At 45.4% G+C, this 26,474-nt stretch overlaps 1 long non-coding RNA gene across 1 annotated transcript in view; it reads right to left on the bottom strand.

Annotated features, from left to right (window-relative positions):
- Positions 1–7,795, bottom strand: part of LOC131482543 (uncharacterized) — a 45,704-nt gene extending 37,909 nt beyond the window's left edge. Inside the window, exon 1 of the long non-coding RNA XR_009247091.1 lies at positions 7,663–7,795. This is a non-coding gene — a long non-coding RNA (uncharacterized LOC131482543). The remainder of the gene's footprint in view (positions 1–7,662) is intronic.
- Between the last annotated feature and the right edge of the window lie 18,679 nt (positions 7,796–26,474).

The raw sequence follows: 26,474 nt of genomic DNA, 5'->3' as shown, positions 1-26,474 counted from the left end.
AGAATCAATTGGAAGACTTAAAACTGCCTCACCCCCTAGAGTTTGTGATTCCGTGGAGCTACGACAGTTTGCCTTCTCAGAAGCTCCCCAGTAATGTTGATGCTTCCAGCACAGGATCACGTTCCATGGACCTCTGGCATGCAGCTGCAGTCTCAAACATGAAGATGACATTGTCTTCCCATTGGTACTGAGGCCCAAACCACTGAGTGGTGTTGTGACTCTCTTCCAGTAGAAAGGACAGACGGGCAAAAACATGAGAAGGCTGACGGAATGTGTAAGAAAACTTATGAGGCTCTGGGAGCCAGTGTGCACATTAACAGCCACGTCTCTTCTAACTAACCTTTTCCTCTCATGAAAGGCAAAGAGTTCTCACATGCATTCTTTGAGGGTAGCATGTAATTAAAAAATAATTTTTAAAAGCAAAGAAATAGCCCTAACTTCAGTCTAAACTAGTTGCTAACAATGTAACAGCTATCTGAACATGGGCAAATAAACTTCCTTAACACTCTTCCTTTCTGCCATAGGCCCAGAGGGTAATTTTATGACTATTTCACGTTGCATGTATTACAACTGGGAACAGCTGTTATGCTGTCCACTGAGGGTTATCACGCCCCCACATCCTGCAAATGTGGTCCCCATTACACTGGGCATGAAGTGATTAAACAGAACTTCCTGGATCTTCTGTCCCCTGGGAGGACGTTTAATAGAGCAATACAAGAAGTGTAAGGAAGAGGAGTTTCGTTTTAGCTCCTCTTCTAAGCTGAAAGAGACTCCTATGTTCTAAATGAGAATTAAAATTACTGTTCCACTGCCATACTGTACCACTAATTCTTTTTTAAAAATTCTTTTCATAAAAAAACTTTAGAAAAAATTAGTGTACCACTAATTCTGAAACAACAACAACAAAAAACCCCTATCCACGGTCTCTCCAAAAAAAGAGAAAATAAATAAATATCACTACTATACAATGGATCGGGTTGAGCAAGAGAGCTTTAAAATTATTCAGCCATTTCTTTGTAACAAGTTAACTGATCCAGAATTGGTATGTTGGAAGGGAATAGAAGTATCTGTAGAAATCAACTGTCTTCTCAGTCTGAAAGTGTTTTCTGCATGAGACCACTAGCAAAGATAAAAATTTACAATGAACTTTCAACTGCTAAATGAAAACATTCCAACATGGCTGATAGCACAGGCAAATGTGGACTAGTCCATGTAAGAAGTACTCTATAGATTCTAAAAACAGTATGAGCAAGTGAGAAATCCGTGCAAGCACATTGATTAAATGTTATCACTAGCCTGCTAGTCATCCAGATCTAAGCCTTGAGATCAGAATTCAGAATACCCAAATAGGGCTGAATCCACATGTAGAGAATCACTTTACAATTAGTTCTCATTCTCAAATCTCTTTGCCATCTTCATAATAGAATTTTAATATCCTATTTTTTAAAGATGTACCTACTTATTTTAAAGGCAGAGTTAGAGAGAAAGAAAGAGTGACAGAGAGAAGAGAGATCTGCCATTTACTGGTTCATTCCCCCAAATAACCACAACAGCCAGGGCTGGTCCAGGCCAAAGTTAGGAGCTTGCAGTTCCATCAGGGTCTACCACTTAAGTGGCAGGGGTCGAAGCACTTGTGTCATCTGCTGCTGGGCTGGTACATTAGCAAAGAGCTGGATGGGAAGTGCAGCAGCTGGGATTTGCCCATAAAGAATGCTGACACAGAAGCTGCTAAATTTTTAAGGATCAAGGTTCTGATAATAAGCAATGGATAAAGTTAGGTCAAGGGGCCCTCCTTTCAAAATGATCTACTAGCAACATTTATTTATGTCTTCTGTAATTCATATTATGCAAAATAGAGCACTAGTTTAAATCATATGTAGTGATTATAACACAAAGATTTTTAAATCTTACTTCCTGGAGCAAGAGGCCAGCACATTTTGCCTTGATTATCTGGACATACTTTGGTTTTGTAAGGATGCTTGGATGAATGATAGTAAGGGAATTTCTTCCACTCCAGTCCTTTGGCACTCTGATCATCTTACTCATTCCCATGACGCCAAGGGTTCTACACCTGTTCCAGAAGGCCATAGACCACTTCTCTGTGTATATACACTCTTAACCAGCACAACTACCTATAGAAGATTTTCTAATTATTAAGGAAGTTTTTAATTTTGATTAGTTCTTTTTCTTCCCCTTATTTCCCATCACCTATTTCAATTGCTATTACTTTAAAGTAATACGAAAAAAGAAACACTTGGTGCTATTTTAGAATACTGACATCTGGGACAGGAATTTGGAAAAGGTACATCAAAAGGTACAGCTTGGCTCTGTTTCCCAGTGTCTGGGGCCTCAGCTGGGAAGACCCAAATGCCATGAGTGACATAAGAATTGGGATCCAACTCATCCAAAGGCTTAGATGTGTGGTGGTCGATGCTGGTTTTGGCTACAGCCTGAGCTGGAGTGACTGCCAACAAGTCTTACTCCTGTAGCTGTTTGGGGTTTCCTACAGCATTATAACAGGTTCCAGCAGTGACCTCTGTGATCATCACAGCCTACCCATATTGAAGTGGAACATGACTTAGGAAGAGCATCAGAGCCACTTCAGTTAAAAAAAAAAATCTGGTTCCAACTGTTGAAAATACACAATCTGAGGGCCAATGTGGTGGCATATCAGGCTAATCGCTAATCTGCTACGCCTGCATCCCATATGGGTGCCAGCTTGAGTCCTGGTGCTTACTTCCAACCCAGCGCCCTGATAATGGCCTGGGAAAGCAGCAGAGGATGACCAAAGAGCTTGGGTCTTGCACCCACTTAGAAGCAGAAGAAGCTCCTGGCTCTCAGCTTCGGACAGGCTCAACTCTGGCCAATATGACCATTTGGTGAGTGAATCGAAGGATGGATGATAAATATATATGATGGAATATGTATATTTCCCTCTCTCCCTCCCTTCCTCCCTTCATCTATCCCTCACCCCATCCCACAAGTTCAAATAAAACAAATGATTAAAAAATATAGACATGATATGCCACATTACCCATTCCTTTTTTCCACTCTGCCTCCTCCCACAACTCCTGAATCACTTTGGTTCCATTCACCACTTTCACTTCCTCTCTTCCACTTTTTCTCTTCGCTGCAGAAAAGAATATATTCTTATTCTATCAATATAAAAGTACCACCCATATGAGTTATATATGTGTATGTGTATATATATACATATATATACTCTGTATTATATATAAATAAAAACTACCATGGTATACACAGAAGTAAAAATATTTCTTGAAAACACCTAGGAAGCTCTCTGGCCTACCCAACAAGGGATTCAAAGTGCATCATTTTTTATTCTGGCTTGAACTCTTGATGTCCTACCAATGAAGAATAAAGCTGTCTTCGGATTCTTTGCAGCAATGGTACCAATCTCCACTTGCAAATGGAACAGTACATTGACCAAAGGAAAATTGATGGCATCTACCTCAAAAATCTGAAAAGAAGCTAGGAAAGGCTTCCGTTAGTGGCCAATGACACTGCTGCCATTAAAAACCCTGCAGATATCAGTACCACATTCTCCAGCTACACTAGCCAGAAGGCTGCTGCCACTGAAGCTATTCCCGTTGAGGCCACTTCTCATCTGAGGCTTTGACTAAACAGACCACCACCACATCTTCACATGTTATGTGAACCTGACTACCATTGTTCTACATATCACAGATCCCACTCTGTGAGAGAGCCTACTCAGTGTATCTGATATGATGTATGCTAGCCTGAGAATTCTGCACAAGGGTGGTACCAGCTCATCATCATCCATGCGAGGATGATATATAGATATAGATATAGATACAGATATAGATACAGATACAGATATAGCTATAGATATATATACACATACGTATTTTTGTATATATTTGTATATATTTGAAAGGCAGAGTGAGAAGTGATAGAAAGATCTTCACCCTCTGGTTCACTCCCCAATGGTCAAAACTGGGCCAGGCCAGAGCCAAGAGCCAGGAGCATCTTCCACTGCTTTCACACTGCACGTTAGCAGCCAATCCTCTGCCTTTAAGTGTAGGCATCCCATTTGGACACAGGTTTGTATCCGGCAGCTTCACTTCTCATCCAGCTCCCTGCTTATGCAACAGAGGATGACCCAAGGCCTTGGGACCCTGCACCCACTTGCAAGACAGAAGAAGCCCCTGGCTTCTGCCTCCTTGCTTAGGATCTGCTCAGCTCTGGCAGTTATGGCCATTTGGGGAGGAAATCAGTGAACAGAGCTTTCTTTCTATCCCTCCTTCTCTGTAAATAATAAAAATAGATCATTTAAAAAAAGGAAGTGGAACAGGTTCAACTCACGCCAGCACTTGTATAGGATGCCAGCATCAACAGTGGAGGTTTAACATAATCTCAACTTCTACAGAGACTCTCAAAGAGATTAGAAAGAGCAGGTGTTGCTTAAAAAACTGTGACCAAGGAGGAGTTTCAGGGTGAATGGACTCCCTGGCCTGGGTTCACTGCCACTCAGCCTGAAGTTGAAGACAGTCTAAAGGCACGCAGGTGCCCTCTGTGCCTACTCAGCAGGTTCCCCACTGGAAGGCTCAGCCAGCTATGCATACTGGTCTACAACCCCCACGGTGCAGGTCACCGCCCGGCTACAAACAACCACCAAGTTGATGTGAAATGCAACTGCTTGTCACAGTCTCTGAAACAGGATAAATGGAAAACAAGCACAACATCTAAGAAAGATGGGAAAGCAAGGAAGGAAGAGATGGATGGGACAGGGAGGGAGACAGGGAGGATGAGGGCATGAGAAAGAAAGGAAAAGAGAAAGAAAACATCTGAGTTAAAGCAAACATACACTATATTTCAGTGAGGCACAACCAGCATATCATAAACTGCACATATTTAAGGTATAGTTTGGTGAGTTTTGACATGTGTATATTCCCATGAAAACACTGCTGTAATCAAAATAGCAAACACATCTGTCCACCCACAGAAAGTTCTTCACGCCTTTCTGAAACAATTCCCTCCTATCCAGACCTATGACCCTTGAACCTAAAGCAACTGCTAATATAACTTCTATCACCAGGGATGTGTTTGCGTTTTTCTACACTTTTCTGTAGATGGAGCCAAGCAAGGAATGCATTTCTCTTTGGCCAGGCTCCTTTCACTCAGCACAATTAATCTGATTTGTCAGTGTTACTGTGCATAGCAACAGCTCATTGTTTTTTGCTGCTGTTGCTCAGTAATATTCTATTATGTAAATCTACAATAATTAGTTTTTCTTTTCTATATGAATTGACATGAAGGGATTTATTTTTCCAGTTTGAAGCTATTGTAAGTAAAGCTGCTGTGAATAGTTGCGTGTGAGTCTCTCAATGGATGTAAATATCTACAAGTGAAGTGAATGGCTGGATCATATGGTAGGTATCTCTCTCTCTCTCACACACACACACACACACACCACACATACACAAAGCCTAGGAGGATAGCAGTGGGGTGCCCACATTTGAGTTCCAGCTCTGGTAGTCCCATACTTCCCATTACAGCTTCCTGTTAACGTGCACCCTGGGAGATATTAAGTCATGGCTTAAGCAGATGGATGCCTGAAACTCACATGGGAGACCAGACGGAGTTCCTGGCTCCTGGCTTCAATTGCGCTCGCCACCTCAGGCTGCTGCAGGCATATAGGACGTGAACCACCAGAAGGAAGTCTGTGTTTGTCTATCTGGTTCTTTGCATTTCACATAAACTGAAATAAATAATGAAGCTGGAACATTGCCAAATGTTTCCCCAAGTGCTTTTAGCAATTTGCATTTCCACTAGCATGGTATGGGTGTTTCAGTACCCCCACATTTTTACCAATACTTTGGCCAATATTTGTAATTTTAGCCTCTGTTAGAGAAGTGTTGAAGCATCACACCCTGGCTTTAATTATGCCGTGGTACGACTAACAATGAGGGACATCTTATCATGTGTTTCTCTGCCACCTCACGCCTTTCGGAATGATGTGCCCAGAGGTCTCGTCTAGTTTCTGCATTCTGAGATTTCTTCAGATTTGCGGGACAGAACCTGTGTTTTGACATACAGTTAATTCTCCATATGATATCTTCTAAAGGACAAAAGGTATTTTTTATATTTGTGATAGCCAGTTTATAAATTTGTTTTTATGTTTGTGATTTTGTTATCATTTCTAAGAAATCAGATCTTGGATCACAAAGACTTCTTTCATATTTACTTCTACAAATTGTGTACTTTAAGGTTTTTTTGGTTACTTTTCTTTTGTTTTTTGTTTGCATTTAGACCTCTGAGTTTATTTTTTGCAGATTGCTGGATATATACCTTTAGATATGGATAATCAAATATTTGAAAAGCGTTGGTTCAAAAAGGTCTTTTTTTCTCATTGCAGTGTCTTTGACTCTTACAGTGTCCCCCTCTTCCTCCCAAAGCATGTTCTCCTAACCCTGAGCACACGTGAAGGTGAATTTAATTGGAAACAGGGTCTTGGTTTTGGGGGTATCTTAAATTTAGGTAAGATGAGGTCATGTCAGATTAGCGTGGGCCTGAACCCAATGATCATTTTCCTTATTTTAAAAAACAGAAAAACAGAGAAGTCAAGAGGCTTCTACACTGAGACAGATGCCAAGAGCACCCAGTGACAAAGGACACAACCACTGGAGGATGTACCTGTAAGTCGAAGAATGCATAGGGCTTTGGCAACCACACAACAAAACTGGGTGTCGAGCACAGGACGGAGTCTTGCTCAGACTTCCGGAGGGAATTCACCCTGTCAACACCTTGACCGACATACAGTTTTAACTCACCCAGTTTGTTGTAGTCAGTTGTGGTCACCCTGGGGTATATAAATATGTAACAGAAACCTAAATCTAAGGGAATGAATTTTTTTTCAATCTATTTTAACATTTAAAAATTATTGTGAGCTCTCTTTGCCTCTTTGTCACTGGGACTAAATCTATGCTACACACTCACACTCTCACCTTTAATTAAGTAACCTGTTCATTTTCTTTCGTCTGCTTGCTTCAGCTCAGCCATGGCTCAGAAGCAGCATGCCTGGCAGGGGTCTCTGCGTTTGCCACGGGTCGTGTGGCGGGTCCCAGGCAGCAGTCCTCTCTCGCTGGCTTGGCGGTGAGCAGCTCTCTCGCTGTTCCGGGCCAGGAGGGGAGGGGGGGCGGGTAGGGAAGACTGCATCACCAGATGGCTGAAAAGAACCACTTCCATTCCTGTGACTGCACTGATGTGGGCCACACAGAGAGTCACAGACGATGGGGAGAGGCTTGTGGTTGCTGTGGACAGCACTGAGGACCGTTTTCTCTCGGATATGAAAGCAGAAGGCCAGGGCGCTCTGAGAGGCGCCTTATGGTCAGTCTACTTCAACACAGAGCAGACGGCCCCTGCCGATGGAGGCCCCTGCCGATGGAGGCCCCTGCCAGGACTCTGCCGGCGAATGCCCCTGCCAGGACTCTGCTGGCGTATGCCCCTGCCAGGACTCTGCCGGTGAAGGTTGCACTGCGAAGTGGAAGATTAACCTTCCAAGAGCAGGCAATGTGGCTTCCTTCTGTCTCTCCAGCGTGACATTCCCCGGCTGCCTCAGACATCTGACCTGATGCTCTGAGGTTCCTGCCAGGCCCGTATGCAGTGATGTTCACTCACCCTGATTGCTATTCTTCATTGTTCTCCTTAGGGGCACCAGCAGGCCAGCCTGGTGTTTGCCTCCAGGATTAGCCTCATCAACCTCCAATTTTTCCATTTGCCAATGACCTCCTGGGACTTCGACTGATGGACTCCATGACGGCTGCTACAAGATCAGATTTGCAAATGAGAAGCATGATCTGAGCATGAATATTAATTACACCCAAGATGCACAGAGGGTCTCATCAGCATTCTCCGGGATGAAATTACGGCTGCCGAGCTGCAGAATTCAGGCGAGCGAATGGAGCAGTAACCTGCCAACTCTGATATGCAAAGGCCCAGTGTTGGCACTTTCACACACATTACCATGTTAAAATGTAAGCAAACACAGATGTGAATCCAGACAGGCAAACAAAGGCAATTGAGATTCTCCTCTTAGATATGCGTACTATCAGCTCCTCTGAGAATTGAAACACAGAGAATGCTTTTTGGGAGCAAGAATTTAGCCTAGTGTTTAAGACACCCATGTGCCATATCAGAGTACCTGGGTTCAATTCCCAACTCCAACTCCCTGCTAATGCAGGCTCTAGAAGACATCAGGGATAGATCAAGCTATTAGGTCCCTGTCGTTCATACTGGATACCTGGGTTGCGTTCCTGGCTCCTGGCTTTGACCCCAGCCCAGCCTCAGTTGTTATGTGCATTTGGGAAATGAACTGGAAGATGGCAAGCTCTTTCTCTCTGCCTCTCAAATAAATAATAATTTTAAATGATCTCTGTAAATTATTATCCATTGGTTGCTGATATTCCATCTGTCCTTCAGTCCCGGAAAACTGAAAATTGACCTTAACCGGGGACAACAAAATCATGTAAGTACACCTGATGAGCAGTGATGAACGACCACAGCTTCCCATGTTTCCCAACATAATCTCTGCACTACAACATGTAAACATTTTTTTAAAAAATCATTGTCATCGGGTAGGACTTTGCTGTAGAGACTTTATACAAGCAAGGATTGACTTCTCTCAAAAGAGCAGGACCCTGCTTCCAGAGAACACTGAGTAGTACCCTGCCATATTTCACAATATGTCCCATCTCTATAAAAGGCTACAGTGCTCTTTAAACTCACCATATCCAGACCCCCACATGCATCAAAACATATGCCATGGACATCCCAGGCACATTTGGCAAACGGATTATTTATGGACCTTGGCAGAGAAATCCTAATCAGGGCTTTTAGTCACCGACTCTGTGACAGCACCCACTGTGACACCGAGCAGGCAAAGTGAACAATAATATCTCCAACTTGAAAGGTCAGCCCCCCACTCCTGTTGTAATTATTAAGTACACCACTCTGGAGCACCTCCACAGAGCAGGTTCCTGCCGTGAAGATGGACTACTCATTGTTCAAGGTTGTCCTTTTGTTGCAGACAACAGTGCGGCACAAGTGGAAATCCTGCTGCTATTTTTAACCAGAGCATACCTTTTCGGAGGAAAAGGGAACAAGAGTTTCGACTTCTTGCAGCAGAAGCCTGGTGCTCATCTCTTCTCTTTTTGGTTCAGTTCGACTGTACTAAGGGTTCATCTTTGAGCATCATCTTCATCAGTTTGTTTCCTTTCTGACAAAATATTTTCCTGGAAGGGGAAAGGAAATGAACCTCCCATTTCATCTGAAAGAAAAAAGACAAAAACAAAAAAAAATTGAAATTGCAGAAATAGAAATTCACAGCATAGAACTGTCTGTAAGTTTTCTGCTAGCCAAAAATAAACCAGTCTTAAAAATGCCAATACAGGAGAAATAACACCATCTACAGGAGGTTCACACATTCACTGGACTATTCCACTGCTTATGGTCAAGTTTTCCAATAAGACCTACACGGATGAGCTAGGTAAACAGCAAATTTAAGTAGTTGAATTATTTTTATGTACACTATAATAACTAACACATATGGGAGCCTAAATTATTGCATACTAATCATAAGACTATTCAAGGGACAGTCACAGATTGTAAGTCTTTGCTTACAAATAGCATCAATAGTAGACCTGACCATATTCAAAGAGTTGGCTTAGTATTGCATTCAGTTGTTTGGTCAAAGTTCCAACCTGTGGAGAAAAATTCTCCATCACCCAGACTGAAAAGAATCGTGGTGCCAACACATGGAAACTCAACCAGAGAAAGCTGCCTTGGACTGTGATAGTCACTAAGGTTTCTCATAGACATTGCTTTGTTACAGACTTCACAATGTGTCCCTCTAACATTTCTATGTTAAAACCCTAATCCTCAATGTCATATTAGGAAGTGGAGCCTCTGGGAGTTCATTAGTATTAAACGAGGCCATGATGGCAGATCCCCCTTGAGGGGATGAATAGAAAGCTGGGTCTCTTGACCTTGTGAGGCCACAAGATGGAAACTGTATGTGAAAACGCTCCCCAAGAACTGAATCTTCCTGTACCATGATTTTACACTTTTCAGGCTCCTAACTGTAAGTAAACGGGTGCTTAAGTCACCCAGTCTATGGTTTTCTATTGTAACCGCTCACACTGAAATGTCTTCTTTCTGTATATGTAGTCAGTTTGCACTTTCCACTCCTCTACAGCTAGGCACGTGACTCCATCTGGCCCAGGAGTGAGAATGAGCTTTCATAGTGAGTGCACAGTGCAAGGTTCTTTCCCCCACTGCTCCAGGAAGCTGTGAAGTCAGTGCTGAGACACAGTCTCTGCTACTCGGGTCTTGGACTGACCCCACCGAGTGGGATCCCACTGCACCCCGTGGCCCGAGGAACAAGAGCTGTGACATGATAGAGACATCTATCATATTAAGTCCCGAAATTTCTATTGAATCCCTTCCACAGAATTTAACATATCCAGACAAATACAGCAGTAGCAATCATTAATTTCTAAACAAGAGAAACTAACCAACTGGCATGTTAGTATGAAATGAGTAATGACCACTGGTGGTTGCCAAACATACGTGATCCAGGGCTGGCATCTGAAGTCACCACTTGGAACACTCGCATCGCATGATGTTTCCTGGCTGTGGTTTTCTTCTACCAAGACCAACAGCAGAGTTTATTCACCAGTTTACCTTCTTTCATCTCTCATCAAGGTTAACTGCAGATTTTTAAAGTTAGGCACATAACACAGCACTGTACTCTATGGTCCTTCTCCACCTAGCTAAGTGAACCCACCCTCTAAGCTGCATCCCTTGGAAACCTTATCAAACAACTCCTCCTTCCTCAGAGTTGTCAGTTGCAGAGTTCACACCCTTCTAGAATTCAGCAGCCACTCAACTGGCTTTGTAGCCATTGTGTGTCTTGATTTTAGAGGCCTCTACCCTCTGGATTCAACATCTGTAGTGTCCTAGAGATGCAGTGACAGTGTGATAACAGAGGTTGGCACTATGGCTCAACAGGCTAATCCACCATCTTTGAATGCCAGGATCCTATACAGAGGCCGATTGTATCCCAGCTGCTCCACTTCCTATCCAGCTTCCTGCTTGTGGCCTGGGAAAGCAGTGGAGTATGACCCAAGTCCTTGAGCCCCTGTACCCACACTGGAGACCCTGAAGGGGTTCCAGGGTCCCGGCTCCTGGCTTCAGATTGGATCAGCTACAGCTATTACAACTATTCAGAGATTGAAGTGGATGGAAGATCTTTTTCTGTCTCTCCTTCTCTCTGCAAATCTGCCTTTGTAATGAAAATAAATCATTTTTTTTAAAGTGTGATAACAAAATGTGCTTTATTATCCCAGGAGATATATCTATGTTTCATGTCAGACTCCTCTCATATCAAGTGGACTATTCTGGAGATGTAAAAATGAAACATGGGCCCGGCGGCGTGGCCTAGTGGTTAAAGTCCTCACCTTGAAAGCCCTGGGATCCCATATAGGCACCGGTTCTAATACCGGCAGCTCCACTTCCCATCCAGCTCCCTGCTTGTGGCCTGGGAAAGCAGTCAAGGACGGCCCAATGCATTGGGACACTGCACCCGTGTGGGAGACCTGGAAGAGGTTCCTGGTTCCCGGCTTCGGATCGGCGCACACCGGCCCGTTGGGGCTCACTTGGGGAGTGAAACATCGGACGGAAGATCTTCCTCTCTGTCTCTCCTCCTCTCTGTATATCTGACTTTGTAATAAAATAAATCTTAAAAAAAAATAAAAATAAATAAAAATAAAAATGAAACATACTGAAGTTCTAGTTGTGTGTTTTCCTAAGGCTACCTCAGTTGCCTCTTTGTTGCAGTTTCAACTATCTTGTACTTCAGTCTCTCCAGAGTTGCAGCAAAGCCCAAGTTGAGGTATCTGTCAATAACACTAAAAGGAACAAAAGGTCAAAATGGATCCACTTTCTCATATAACTGTTCCCACCTCTCCCTCTGAAATGAATGCTCACATCGCTTGTATTATAATCCAGCTTCAAATCTGAGGAGTGTCTGAATTTAACTTGGGGAGGGCAACAGGAAAATAGCACTTTCCTTCTCTTCCCTCTCAGGAATACGTGGCTTCATTTCCTCATCCTCCTGTCCTATTGGTCTTGTCAGCATTCGCCAGTGTGTTTGTAGAACATTGGCTTGAACAATGTCCTCCCAAAATCTTTGTCCTTTTCAGACCTTCACAATGTGACCTTACTGGAAACAAGGTCATTGCAGACAAAATTAATTGGAACGAGGTCATAGTGGAAAGCAGAGGGTCTTTACTCCAGTGTTCACTCATAACCTTCTAAGAACTGGAGAAGACAGAAAAAATAAACAGGCATAGAGTGAAGACGACCTTCAACAATGTGTACAAAGACTGGAGTTACACAGCTGTAAGCCAAGGAACTCCAAGTGCCAATAATCAAGAAGTTAGAAAGGGGTATAAGTGGATTATCCCTGTGAACTCTGCAACAAGGAATCAATGCTACTGACATCTTGATTATTGTTGTTGTTGTTGTTATTATTATTATTATTTTACTTTTGGCCTCAGATCCATGAGAGAATACATTCCTTATCTTTTAAGCCATGAATGTATGGCACCTTATTTTAGCAGCCCTAGGAAACTAAGCTAGAGTTTTCTTTTACCTACATCTACATCTGTACCACTTCTCAGCCCCTTTGGCATTTTTGTGATACATCCTTCTACGACCGGCCCACACAGTGCTGTTTTTTTAAACCTGGCTGCTTTCTAGACCTTTTCTCTGAGCTGAATCAAGTAGCCTGAAGCCTGAAAAGTTCTTTGTCTAAATGAAGTCCATTGAGAACAGGAGCGATTTCTTGTTCCCCTTTTAATCTCTCCTCCAACTCCTTCTCCATGGCACCTGGCCCACAGCAAGACCTCTAAACACTCAAGAACTATCGAATTAGCCTTGGGCATCGCTCCTAATCTTTTGGCCCCTCTCGTCTCACAGGGAACAGTAATTCTGAACAACGGAGTTACTACAACCTTGAGTGTTGGTTCACTTTATGGCCGATCACTAAACAATAGACAGGGTCACTTTTGTAGTCAAGCTGAATCACTTCATCCACGTGTGGGTGCCAACTGTTCCCTTGCTGTTCCTTTGGAGAAGTACAGCAGTGCAATCAAATGAAGAGCCAGTCACCAGAGCCAGGTGGAGGGTGCTGGAAGGAAAGAACAGCATCCATCACTGAAGACAGAAACCTAAAATCTAAGAGATAAAACAGAAAGCTAAAGCCACTCTAAGGAGGGTGTTGTGCTGCAGTGGGTTACACCACTGCTTGGGACACCTACATCCTATACTAGAGTGCTTGAAACAGAGTCTTGTTTCTGATCCAGCTTCCTACTAATGTGCACCTTGGGAAGGCAACAGATACGACTCGTGCGCTTGGGTCCCGACACCCACCTAAGAGTCTCAGATAGAGTTCCTGCTTCTTGACATTGGCCTGGTCCAACCTTGGCTACTGTGGACATTTAGGCAGTAAGCCAGTGAACACAGATCTCTCTATCTCTCTCTCTGCCTTTCAAGTAAATAAAAATTTATCATTAAGTATTTTTTTTAAATAAAGGTGTTTTGTTCATTGAAGGAAACTCTACGTCCATATGCCGTGTCATCAATAAGCATGAACACACCCTACCCATGCTTTCTGTGCGTCCATTTGTCATTCATCATGATGAGTTAGCTCACTGAGAAGGCGCCCACTGGCTTTCATACACGTTTCACTTTCCTTCCAAGCACAAAGTAAAGGCAATTTTCTCATTTTGGCCAGGAAGGAATTCTCATTACCTAAGAACTAGCTCAGTTCAGTCTCATGAGGACTGGGTTTCTGTGGTTGGAATGCAACCAAAACACAGATTTCTATTTCGTATACAGAGGGGGGAAAAAGGCCAATTTCAGTACTTCTCCCAAACCACTTCATGCCTGGGAGATCTCGCAGCCAACCCTGTCATTCGCAATCATCTCCCTTACAGGCAAACAAATGATCCTTGAAGCATCCCTTTCAGCCTTCTCATCTGTGGCATTCGGAGCATGTTTTAATTAGCTCAGCTACTTTGTCATTCCTTTGAATACTCAAGATATCTTGCAGGTCTCAGGCAGGCAGCTCCCCTCCTTGTATCTGGCCAAGAGATAAATAGCTATTCTTCAAGTTCTAGTGCTTCCTAAGGTAAGCAGTTCATTTGCAGCTTTTCACTAAATGTTGATGGGTTGACCAACTCTGGTTGCATTCATCATCTGTTATTACTACAGAGAAATGCCTGAGATAAGAGACCTGAGAGGAAGAGAACAGTTTATTTAGCTTGCTGCCTTAGAGGCTTAAAGTCCAAATGGCAAGATACAGGCTGTGGCAAAGCACAAGTTCTGCAGAAGGTAGAGCCCAGCGGAGAAGAGCTCATGTGATGACTCAGGGAGCAGACGCAGAGCCAGGGCCCCAGCGCAGGCTTCTGCAGCACTCTCATAAAAATTACTGTGTAAGGCCATGTTATCAGTGATGTAAGGACTTCCCACTGAGCCGTATGCTTCCCCACATGCCCACGGTGCCACCATGGGAATCAAGTCCCTAGCACAGGGGCCTTTGGAGCTTATTGAACACCCAAACCATCAATATCCAAATCCTAGACACTAGATATCTCAATGTGCTGAGAATCTGAAGAGAAAGAAAGACAACCAAGAGTGAAGCTACAGATACTCATACAGGTGAGGATATTTTTTCTGCCAAGGGCCATTTGCTAAGGTACCAACTTAAAAATTGGCCTGCTATAAGCTTGCTGAGTTTTAGTCCTTCTTGCACTTGCCTTGGTAGCACTCAGCCCCAGTGATTTCAATGGTCCTAAGTGGTCTGTGGGCTGCAGGTTCCCCACCCTGATTCCGGAATGTGCTAGTCACAGGGGTGGAGAACTACTTTTCCACCTTTAACACGAAATACTGTCTCAAACTTTGCAGAGTTTTACTACAGCATTGATCAGCGCCCCAAAGTGGCAGCAATTTTTACAGAGAAAGGCAGAATAAGTTGCGGGCAGCACCTGAGGAAGGCAATACAGAATTGGGAACTAGAAGTGGCATAAGAAGTTGCAGGACAGGGTCTTCATATTTCTGATCAGATAAAATATTGCTATGTCTATTTCAGACATAACACCTGAATCCCTTGGTGTTGAGAACAGTAGCCTGATAAATGATAAGAAGGCAATAGATATTTAAACATATGTGTGAGTGGAGGATAGAAGAGAGCAGAAACAGGGAAGCCCACACTTTTCCCCAGGGTGTGCACTGTGTGGGAATGCCGGTGCTGGTACAGTGTGGTGCTGCAGTGTGTCAAGTAACCACTCTGGATATGCACATTCCATGGTAGAGCTCTAGTTCGAAACCTGGCTTCTCTATTTCTGATCCAGCTCCTTGCTGGTGTGCCTGGGAAGCAGCAGATGGTAGATTAAGTATTTGAACCCCTGCCACCCGTGTGGGAGACGCAGGTAGATCCTGATTCCTGACTGGGACCTGGCCTAGACCCAGCCATTGCAGCCACTTGCGGGATATGCCAGCGAATAAGATAGAGTTCTGTTCTATGTCCTGTCTCTCTCATCACTTTGCCTTTCAAACAAATACATAGCTAAACAAATCAGTCTTTTTTAAGAGAGTGACAGTGTCACTGATGAGAGTGACACAGGGAGCTGGCACCTGTAAGGGTCCTGAAGGAGACACTGGATGGAGGTGAGAAGGGCCAGGCTGAGAAAGAGCCAATCTCTCCTCTGAAGTCCTGGAGTGGGGGTCCCGGACTGACTGCATTCCTGCATCCAGGATAAAGCATCTGCACAGTCACGGCCGGGACACCGGCAAGAAGTCCAAGCAGGATGGAAGACGCGCAAAGCCGAAGATTCTGCGTGTGACATTCGGCATTCTACAATCTCCACGGGGGATTTCCATGTGGCCTACACCTCCATACCAAGGTGGACATGGACATCCTGAAAGTGACAGAAATGAGTAAGAACAGCAAAGATTGCTTTTTTCCACAGATGAGAAAGCCAGTTGTCCCTCCATTGCTGCAATTCTCATGGCTTTCCCCCGGGTCACAAAATGGCAACAGCAGCTCTGAGCCGCAGGTTTCATCCTGGGGTTCAAAGACAGGAAGACATGGACAAGGCTGGGAGAGAATTTTCCCCTTACAGAAGGAAGTCCCCAGACTCCTGACATTCTTGTGATCTGTCACATATTCCTAGCTCAGACCAGGGCCTGCAGCTACATCGCCTAAGGTGAACAGAAACTTGTCTGATACCTGTTGAAAGTGGATAGCTTTGCTCCTCCCACTGAGCAGGGAGGATCATGGGGACAGAGCTTGCAGGGCACTCTAACTTCTGTTGACCAGCAGGAAGACTAAGTGTTACTAACTCTGAGCAGAGCTGGCAGGCAAAAGAAAAGCTCCCATTTCAAGCAGCCTCCCTCTCTGAATTTGGAAGCAAGAGTTTGCCCTCCCAGAGGCTCTTTTGAAACTGTTAAGAAATTATAATTAGACTTCGCATCTCCACGAGGCCTTTCATCCTAGGAGCTTGGGGCTTGCTCCTGCAGCGTCTCATTAATCTTCACATCACCATTCGAAGCAGCTGGCATCTCTTGTCTTTATTTTCAGGATGAAGGAATGGAGATTGCATTCAGGTTAATAGCGTGCCGAATGTGATCTACTCAGTGAGCCACCATTAACTGCAGACTCTTGGCCCTGACTAGGAGTTCACTCACTTATCCAGGCTGCACGAGGCCTGCTGGGTGGCGAGACGGAGGAGCTTCATGGAGAGGTGAAACAGAGCACTCATTCAGCACTCTGGGGACCCATGGGCAAGACACATGAACCTTCTGCACCTATTTCCAACTGACATCTCCCTCATCTAACTTACTTAGCTATTTTAAAGGCACAAGGAACGTCTCCATTGAAAACACAGGAGTTCGAACACCTTGTAAAAGTAAAGTTAATGTAAGGTGTTGTTATCTGAGACGGTTGGTAAAGCTAGCATTATAATAAGTCTGCTAATTCAGATGTGCCATTCAAGTGGCAGGAACCCAATCACTCTGAGCCACCAGTCTGGCCTCCCATGATCTACACCAGCAGGAAGCTGGACTCAAGAGCTGGAGCCAGTCAGGGAACCCCTACTCCAACACGGTAAGTGGGCATGCGATTGGTATCTTAGGGGCTGGGCCTGCCCATGCCTGTATGAGTTTGGCTGTTTGTAAGCTGCTTTTTATTTATCTTTAGGCAATCTTTCCAGGCATTGACGTTAGTATTTTCATAAAACAAGTTATAATTGCATAGTTGATTTATATTTATCTGAAAAGCCATTTTTAGGATGACTTAATTAAAGACAGTGTATCTTTGTTTCTCTTCTATCTGGGACTTGAACTGGCACCCATTTGGCATGCCTGTGTCACAGGTGGCAACTTTACCCACTATACAACACTGTCCAGAACAACCCTACATTTTAACCAGTTATATAAGACATTTTGCAAACTACCCAGAAGTCCTTTCCTGCTGTTCAATGCAAGTGAATGTATTTTCTGTGCCAACCATGTGAAAGCCAGTCCCCGAGGAGAGGATCCGCAGGAGCTGTGTCCTCTAGGAGCCTGACCAAGGAGTGTGACACACAAACCCCTGTCTCCCCAGAAGGCAAAGGAAACAAAGCCACAACAAACCACCTGGCCGAGTGGGGGCCTGGAAGGTCAGCTTCCATTTGCATAGACACAGGAAGTTTTCTGGAATTTGCGCGTTCCAGGCAGGAGGAACAAGGCAGGTGGGAAGACTGGAGGCCGAAGCACACTGTGCAACTGCTGCAGCTGGAGAACACACTGCACAGAAGCAGGACTCCAGGCCTCCACCTGGAAAAGTTTATAGCTGGCTGTTGTGTAGGTTTTTTCCTCTATTGGCCCTGAATTGTAGCTAAAGTCCACAGCTGAGGTCAAAGAGGGCCCTAACAACTTCATGCAACAAGTTCAAGGAGACCTTAGCCATTGAGGCAAGACACTTCCCTGCAGAGTTTATTGAGCCACTCAGAACCAGTTCCACCACTCTATACTGATGGAGACGGCCCTGGTGGAGGCCAGCAGTATGAAGGTCATATGGACGACTCCTTTCCAGAAGCCCCTCCTCCATCCTACCACTCATCCCCCATTTTCATCTGCAAGAACATGGTTACGGGCAGGAAGGTGCCTGCAAGAAGGAAAAAAATGACACTCTTATTTCCCAATCAGATGCTTGCTGCACTAGCAAATTCTGAGGCTCTCGATAGCAGAGTGCAACTTGCTAAAAGGGCTCTTAGGCATGTTCTGGAAGCCTGGAATAAGCTGGGTTGTCATGGTTACAAATGTCCTTAGTATTGGTCATAGACTCTTGGAGCGTGCGTGGAAGAAAGGTTCATGTCCGTCCCAGACCCAGACGTCTCTGGAGACAGGAGCTTTAGGGATGACTTGGGGGTGGGGAGGGCGTCTAAGGGACAGAGATGCTGCAAATGTGAGAAGAAAACTGGGCAAAGGCACAGGTCAGGAAGGGGTCACCAGCGGTGCCCATGATCCCTTGTGCACACAGAGGTCCGTGGTGGGGCAGGAGCACAGGTCAGGAGGGGGTCACCAGCGGTGCCCATGATCCCCTGGCCACACAGAGGTCCGTGGTGGGGCAGGAGCACAGGTCAGGAGGGGGTCGCCAGCGGTGCCCATGATCCCCTGGCCACACAGAGGTCCGTGGTGGGGCAGGAGCACAGGTCAGGAAGGGGTCACCAGCGGTGCCCATGATCCCTTGTGCACACAGAGGTCTGTGGTGGGGCAGGAGCACAGGTCAGGAGGGGGTCGCCAGCGGTGCCCATGATCCCCTGGCCACACAGAGGTCCGTGGTGGGGCAGGAGCACAGGTCAGGAGGGGGTCGCCAGCGGTGCCCATGATCCCCTGGCCACACAGAGGTCCGTGGTGGGGCAGGAGCACAGGTCAGGAGGGGGTCACCAGCAGTGTCCATGATCCCTTGTGCACACAGAGGTCTGTGGTGGGGCAGGAGCACAGGTCAGGAGGGGGTCACCAGCGGTGCCCATGATCCCTTGTGCACACAGAGGTCCGTGGTGGGGCAGGAGCACAGGTCAGGAGGGGGTCACCAGCAGTGCCCATGATCCCTTGACCACACAGAGGTCCGTGGTGGGGCAGGAGCACAGGTCAGGAGGGGGTCACCAGCAGTGTCCATGATCCCTTGTGCACACAGAGGTCCATGGTGGGGCAGGAGCACAGGTCAGGAGGGGGTCACCAGCAGTGCCCATGATCCCTTGACCACACAGAGGTCCGTGGTGGGGCAGGAGCACAGCTGCAGAGTCAGGAAACATGAGGCCCACCAGGAAGGAATTGGGACAGGCACAACTGGGGGATGAACCTCAGCTGGGCTGGCATGGAGCACAACTCTCAGAGCCCACAAACACCAGAGCTGGCCACAGGCTTGAGATGGGCCAGGAGAAACCAGGGCAGGCCAGGGTGCGGACATGTCTACGTGTCTACAGCAGACACCTCCCCTTCGCCCACCCCATAAATCCCAACTGCTCCCCAAACTCTAAACTTGGAGCCCCATCTAAGACTGGGACTTCCAATTTCTCTAAACATGATCCATATCAGGTAGGATTTCCTCAGCACACAATGCATGCCATCCCATACAGCTCGCATTTTTTATCACCCTTACTTCTTCCAATGCACACACAGTCAGAAAAAAAGCTTTCAATGAAACAATGCTCTAATACATACAATTCATTCTGTAATCTATATTTCATTTTATATATATTTTGAGACCATCTATGCCTGCTAAAAGTTTGAGCCCACCTTTAAGTGTGTAGCACAAGAATTGCCCATCCATTTCCTAACTGATTAGGAGCCCACCAGTGGGGAACGTCTTCCCTGCAGATCCCTGCCCAGGCAAGGAGGGATCAGGGAAACGCTTGAAACCCCAGGACCCTTCCTCTAACCTTTGGTATCTCTCCCTCTCTCCTTTCAAGAGGCAGTCACCTCCCAGCTCTCTCCCAAGGCGTACTTTTCCCTCCCCTCTTCTTTGTACATTCACCTAGTCACTTTTGCAAATAGAACTTCTCTGTCTGCAACCAGTCCCCAGCTTTTTATTTCTGTACTGGATTCAGGTGATAGCCGGGACTCAATCCCAAACATTTGACACGGGATTCATGTATCCCAACTGTTAGGCTAAAATGTTTCCCCTCCATTTTCTTTTGATACACAAACACATTGATTTTAAGAGCCGGAAGCAGCGCATGTCTTGTATTTTGAAAAAGAAAAAAATAAAGACAGGACATTATGGCACAGAATCTGAGGTGAAAAGGCAAGCCATGAATGTCGCTGGAATTGAATATTTGAGAAATGAGCAGAACTGAAAAGAAGTCCGTTCTGGCTTATTGAAACAACAGTGCAACAGTCTTCCCAGGGCTGGTTGCTCTAGGGGAAATTGTCTTGGGGGAGGAAGAGGGTAGCAGAATTGAAAACAACTACAACTACAAACGATTTGAATGCAAATAAATGAATGATTTAACCATCCAACCAGGGCCACCCTGAAAAAGCTGGTGCTAAGAAACAACAACTTGGCACCAGTGGACAACAGGGCAAAGGAAACCAGCTCTCTAAGTATGAATCCAAGAGCAAAACTGGATTAGGCCCACCCGCAGGTCAGAAATGCAGCCGGCGGGCTCTGTGGAGAAGCAGGGAGAGTGCAAGAGCTCCAACAAGAGGGGGTAACAACACCTGTGCTTCCTTTTTCCTCCCGCCGCACCCATCACCCTTTCCTCCAAGAAAGGTGAGGAAAAGCGCGGAGCAGCGGAGGTGTTGGGGTTAGTGTTGGTTTTCCTCTGTCCGCAAGGATATTTTCAGGGGAAAGATTTCCTCCCCGCACTATGCATTCTTCGTTTCGGCCACAGGAGGGCGCGTCTTCTCCCCAGCTCTCCCAGCGACACCAGTGCAAGGCCAGGGCTGCACCTGCCTGACAGCGAGCGCTGTACCCCTGCACCTGCAGCCTTGGGGGCACACACCTGCCCACCTGCCGTGGAAAATCGGGTCCCAGGCACACATCCCTTCCAGCAAGTTGTCTTTTTAAAACAATGACTTTCCCATCCATGTAGGGTCAGGGAAGTCCCCAGAGACAGGTTCGGTCAGGCCAGAAGGTGGAAATAGTTTCTCTGGCTGGCCCTGGGCATCTCTGCCTGCCCCATTCCAGGCCTCGGACAGCGTAGTGATCCTCCGACATCTCAGGACGCGATGCCCCTCCCAACGATGACTGACATGCTGCAAAGAGAGCTTCCAGACCTGCCATAGGTCCGCAGAGGGGTGACAGTAACCCTGTGTTTATTTTGGCTTGCACAATAAGTTCTTGGAGGAAGGAAATTATTCAGGTTGGCCCTGCGCAAGACAGAACTCTTCCACAGCGCCAGATTGGCCGTTCCCTGGAGTCCCTTCGTTCTCATCACACAGACTCCCACTGCCCCTGGTATTCTGTGCCTCAGAGGAGCTAGCGAGAAGGTTCTGAGATGAGGCAGGATCAGCCGCACAGGGGCCCCGACCCCAAACTCCCCGCCTGCAGAATCCACGGGGGTCTGCTTTTTCTGCTCCCCATTTCACAGCAGCCACTGAATCTGGGAATTTTTGCTTAATCATTGGAGTAGGATGGCTTTGGGGGCAGAAAAAACGTTCCGAGTTTTCCTAAACTTTGAGATGGACAAGAACTCTGAAGCCATGGGCAAACAAGATTTACCAGTGTGTCAGAAGCACCTCCATCTACAAAGGAAGAGGAGTTTAGATTATAAAAAGGAGTTTTAAAATAACCTGCTAACTACTCACTGTCACCAAAAACAGGCCTGGCATAGTCTGAGAACAGCTGGAGTGAAAATCCTAATTATGCTAGAATATTTATCAAAACAAACACCCAAAATATACGACGCACACACACTGGTGCTGTCGAACAAGTGCGCTGCCATCGCCGTGTGCTGCACTATGTGCAGTTCTTGGTCCAGAGCTTCTAGCCCTGACTTCTTCCCCTGACAGGACCTGTAGAGCTGGGGCCGGGCTGCACGCCTGCTGGGATGTGTGTCTGCACTTATCCCTGGTTGAACATGAGGGGTCACATGGGAGCTGGAGTGTGAGGGGCTCGTGGGAACCACTGGCGTGATGCCATCTTGGTGGACTCTGTGGGCTAACGCAAGCCAGCGACTCATGCTCTATCTTCAATGATTCCACCCTCACAAACAGGTTTATGCATCTGCCTTGGCCCCCCACTCCGAGGAAATGGGAAATTGGAAGCTGTCAGGAAAATCAGACTGAAAAATAAAGATGATGCAACAATTCATTTTTTTTTGTTGTGTGTGTCAACATAACTAGGTGATACTGCCTGACTGAACACATGTCTTCATCTGCTGTGCAGGTATTCTGATGAATGCTTATTGCTAGGTCATTGTGAGACAAGGAGCTTACCCTGAATCACACGGGAGAGTCATTCCAATCAGGTGAAGACCTTAGGAGCAAAGGCTGAAATGTATCAACCACAAAAGAATTATGCCCAAGACAAAAACCTCAGCATCTCCCTGAATTTCTAGCACGTTGATCTGCCCCATAGCTTTCAGGCTTGCCAGGCCTCACAATGGTATGAGCCACTTCCCCTAAGTAATCGTATGTGTGTGTCTTACTTGTTCTGATCCAGCGGAGAACTGTTTTATATAGTTAAACAATCATGGGACATAGTAAGTAATGACATTTTATATAATATTACACTTGGCACAGATTTCAGATTTTGTTTGGGTCAAAACCTCTCCCTAACAGCCCCTGTGCCTCAGAGCTGACCTGACTCGCTTCTGCAATGCCGGTCCCCGGTGGTCTGAGGGTGAGCTGCCCTTTGGCAGGGACTGCGTTGGGCAGGGCTATGGGACTCCGGAAAGACAGTGAAGTGGAGGTTTGCTGTGGACTTCTAACACAATTTGTCTTCACTCCTCACTTTTCAGAGGCTACATTCTCTCTCCTAGACAAGGCAACTAAAGAAATGTGACATCCCCCTCCCCCGACTCCTGTTGGCGTTGTTGGCTCCCCTTTCAGTGTCAGGATCTTTGACACTGCGGTTAAGCTGGTTGGATCATCCAGCCCCAAACCCCACAATGACTGTAAGCTTCCATGTAAATGACCCGATGGTGTGTGTAAGTCCATCTGAGCCTGGCTCCTTGTTAGTTGTAGCCAAATAACCCACATTTCCCTGCTCTTGGTGCCTTACCTACAAACTGAAACAGAACTAACTAACCAGCTCAGCTCCCCCGCAGCTCTCAAGGTCCACGCGTTGCACATTTTGCTGCTGATTCTGCCTACTGTGCCTTTGCCAGTTGCTGTCTCAAGAAGTTTTACACAAGTGGCAATATTTCTAGATACATTTTAATTCCTAGAAATAGTAAAATGACACGTGAATATTAAGCCCATAAAGCATGATTCAATGCCATATTTTCTGGTGGCGTTAGCCCTAGGAAACTACTGTCAGCAATAAAACTTTAATTTTTCTCATATGTAAAAAGCGCTAACAAATGAAGAAAATGTAGAAGAAGAACATAATAGAAAGATATGCGGAGGATAAGAGCAAACAGTTCCCAATAGTGGGAATCATCCCAGAGGATCAGCAGTGAGAAGCAGGGCAGAGAGGATCAAACTTTCAGGAAAGACGGTGGGGGCTTCTCTGTAACACTGAATGCACATATAAACTAAAATTGAAATGTCAATGAGGTGGCCACAGAAGGTGGTTAAGAACTCGCATTTACTTTTAACATATTGGTTACTCATTACTATGTCAATTAATTCCATAATGATGTAAATTTTTGATGATGGTATGTTGGAGCTTTTAATTGATCGGGATGATACTCTGCTGGCTCTGTCTTCAGACCAGAGAGGGTATACCTAAGAAGCCGTTGAACTTGACTGGACAATCAGATGCTGGACTCTATGTTTGGTATATGCTTGCAATGGGGGAATCTCAACTGAACTTGAACTGTGGTTATGCAACAAGGTGGAGGAATCCACCATGGTGGGAGAGTTTGGGGAGGGTTGGGGAGAATCCCAGTACCTATGAAACTGTGTCACATAATACAATGTAATTAATGAATTAAAAAAAAAAGCTCCTTGAACACAATTGGAAATAACAACAAAAAAAACACTGACTGCACAAAGCCTCTCACATCACAACACCCTCTAGAGCTTTATTCTGCAGTCATACCTACATATAAAATGATGTTGTTGATAACTTCAGCTTTGGGGAACAAGTATGTATCAATAGAAAAGATTGTATTACATTGAGAGTAGAATAATACCCAGCTCTTAAAGAAATGAAGCACCTCTCCATGCAATAAAATGGAATGAGCTCGAACTGCATCTAGGTTGCTACAACACAATGCCATAAACTGGATGGGCCATAAACAAGGTCTTTATTTCTCATAGTTCTGGATACTAAGAAAGTCTGTGATCAAGGGGCCCACAGATGGGATGTCTGTTTTGGGCCCTCTGCCGGGGTCATGGATGTCCTGGAAGATGACTTCCTGTGGAGTTCTCACAGGCAGGAGAGGACTTGTTAGCCCTCTGTGTCCACATAAGCATATGAGTCCTGATCATGAGAGCTCTACCCATGTGTCTAATACACCCCCAAAACCCCACACCCCAAGTGCTCACATTGGATGTTGGGGTGTGCAATGAAATCAAATCATAGCCAGTCCAAAACTCTGTGTTAAGGCAAAAAAGAGCAAAGTGACTATATGCTGCCATTTTCACTTCTATTTTTAAGAAAGAATAGCTAAATACATGCTTGTATAGAGATAGATTAGGAGGGTATGAAAGATGCTAGGGACTGTGGTTAATCTAGGGATTATAGCAGAAATCAGAAGACAGCAGTGAGAGAGGATTAATATACAGAAAACATTTTTAACATCCAGTTGTTTAAGTTAATAAACTTGAAGGAAAGTGAAGATATTATGATCAATAAATTCACTGATTTGCTATAATGACATTAATTCTGAAGCTAAATTACAGCACTTATGCTTTGGGCAAATGATAATTAATGATCAGCTATGAGACAATGATTTGCTGCATTTGTTCTCATTTCCCTTTATGTCTAAATAAGGACAGTAGGGAAAAACCCTTGCATTAAGAGGAGGAAATGAATGTTAACATCTGAAAAGCTCCTTCGCTGGGCGCTGGGCGTTCCCAGGCATCTTCCGCCCCTAGAGTGCTTTGCGTGGCTGTGTTCAACTGCAGTGTGCTATCATTCACTCAGAGCCGCTCACCCTACAGATGTGCACGGAATGCCGGCAGCACATCCACAGGCTGAAGCCCCAGCAGAGTCAGCCCAGCACAGGCGCTGCCTCACAAGCTAGGTCTTTCTCTTGTCATTATCATTCAACTCGTGTGGAAACAGTGATGATGGGATCAATACACTGGGGGCTGCAGGTACTAAACCAGGGAGACCCCACAAGCAGAACCCACCACCAGCTGGGGGGCAAAAAGCAATGAGGCCCCATGGACAACATTACTAATCCATAGAAAACCAGGCAGAAGTAACCTTTCCCACTCTGGATATTCAATGCCTCGATAAGTGTTTCTTTCAAGAAGAAAAATGAAAAACAGGCAGGAAGAAAGAAAAGAAAGGGCTTGTCTGACAAAATAATTCATGATTAAGACATCTTTAATCCATACTGGGAAGCTACTAACGTCAGAAACATACTAAAAAACAAACCCAAACAAACAAAGCCCGTGACCTCATTGGTGCCACAGTTAAGACATCACTTGGGATGCCTCATCCCACAACACATTCAGAATGTCTAGGTTTAAGTCCCAGTTCCCTTCTGATCGCTGCTTCCTGCTAACGCACACCCTGGGAGGCAGCAGTGATGGTTCAGGTGGGTCCCTGCCGCCCATGTAGGAGACCTGGATGAAGTTCCAGATTTTGGCTTTGGCCTTGCCCAGCCTGCACCTAATTATGGGTATCTGGGGGATAAATCAGTAGATAGAAGATCTCTGTCTCCATCCCTTTGCCTTTCAAATAGATGAGTGGCACAAAGATAATTCTTTAAAAAAACAAAGCAAAACTGAATGCACAGTGCATTGGGAGGTGGCAGTAAGCGATGTGAGTGTGTGCCGATAGGGGCAGGGTTCTGAGGAAAAAGCAGCAAGGATTTGAAAAGAACGTGGCATGTAGTCACCCAGGAGCTTCCTAGGACTAGACAGGATGGGGACAGAACAAAGCCTGATGTGAAAAGTCATTGGGAGGTAAAGAATCAAGAGGCAAAGATAAGCAAATGTCCTCATGGATTTTAGAACAAAAACATAACTAAGGAATAAGGCCAGTGTTTCTTCTAGAAAACACACCCCACAGTTACATAAGTCAAACAAACAGTCCT

This window comes from Ochotona princeps, chromosome 18 (assembly GCF_030435755.1).
Source record: "Ochotona princeps isolate mOchPri1 chromosome 18, mOchPri1.hap1, whole genome shotgun sequence".
In the NCBI taxonomy this organism is placed as follows: Eukaryota; Metazoa; Chordata; class Mammalia; order Lagomorpha; family Ochotonidae; genus Ochotona; species Ochotona princeps.
Note: the sequence above shows the minus strand (reverse complement) of the source record. Positions and strands in the feature narration are given on the sequence as shown.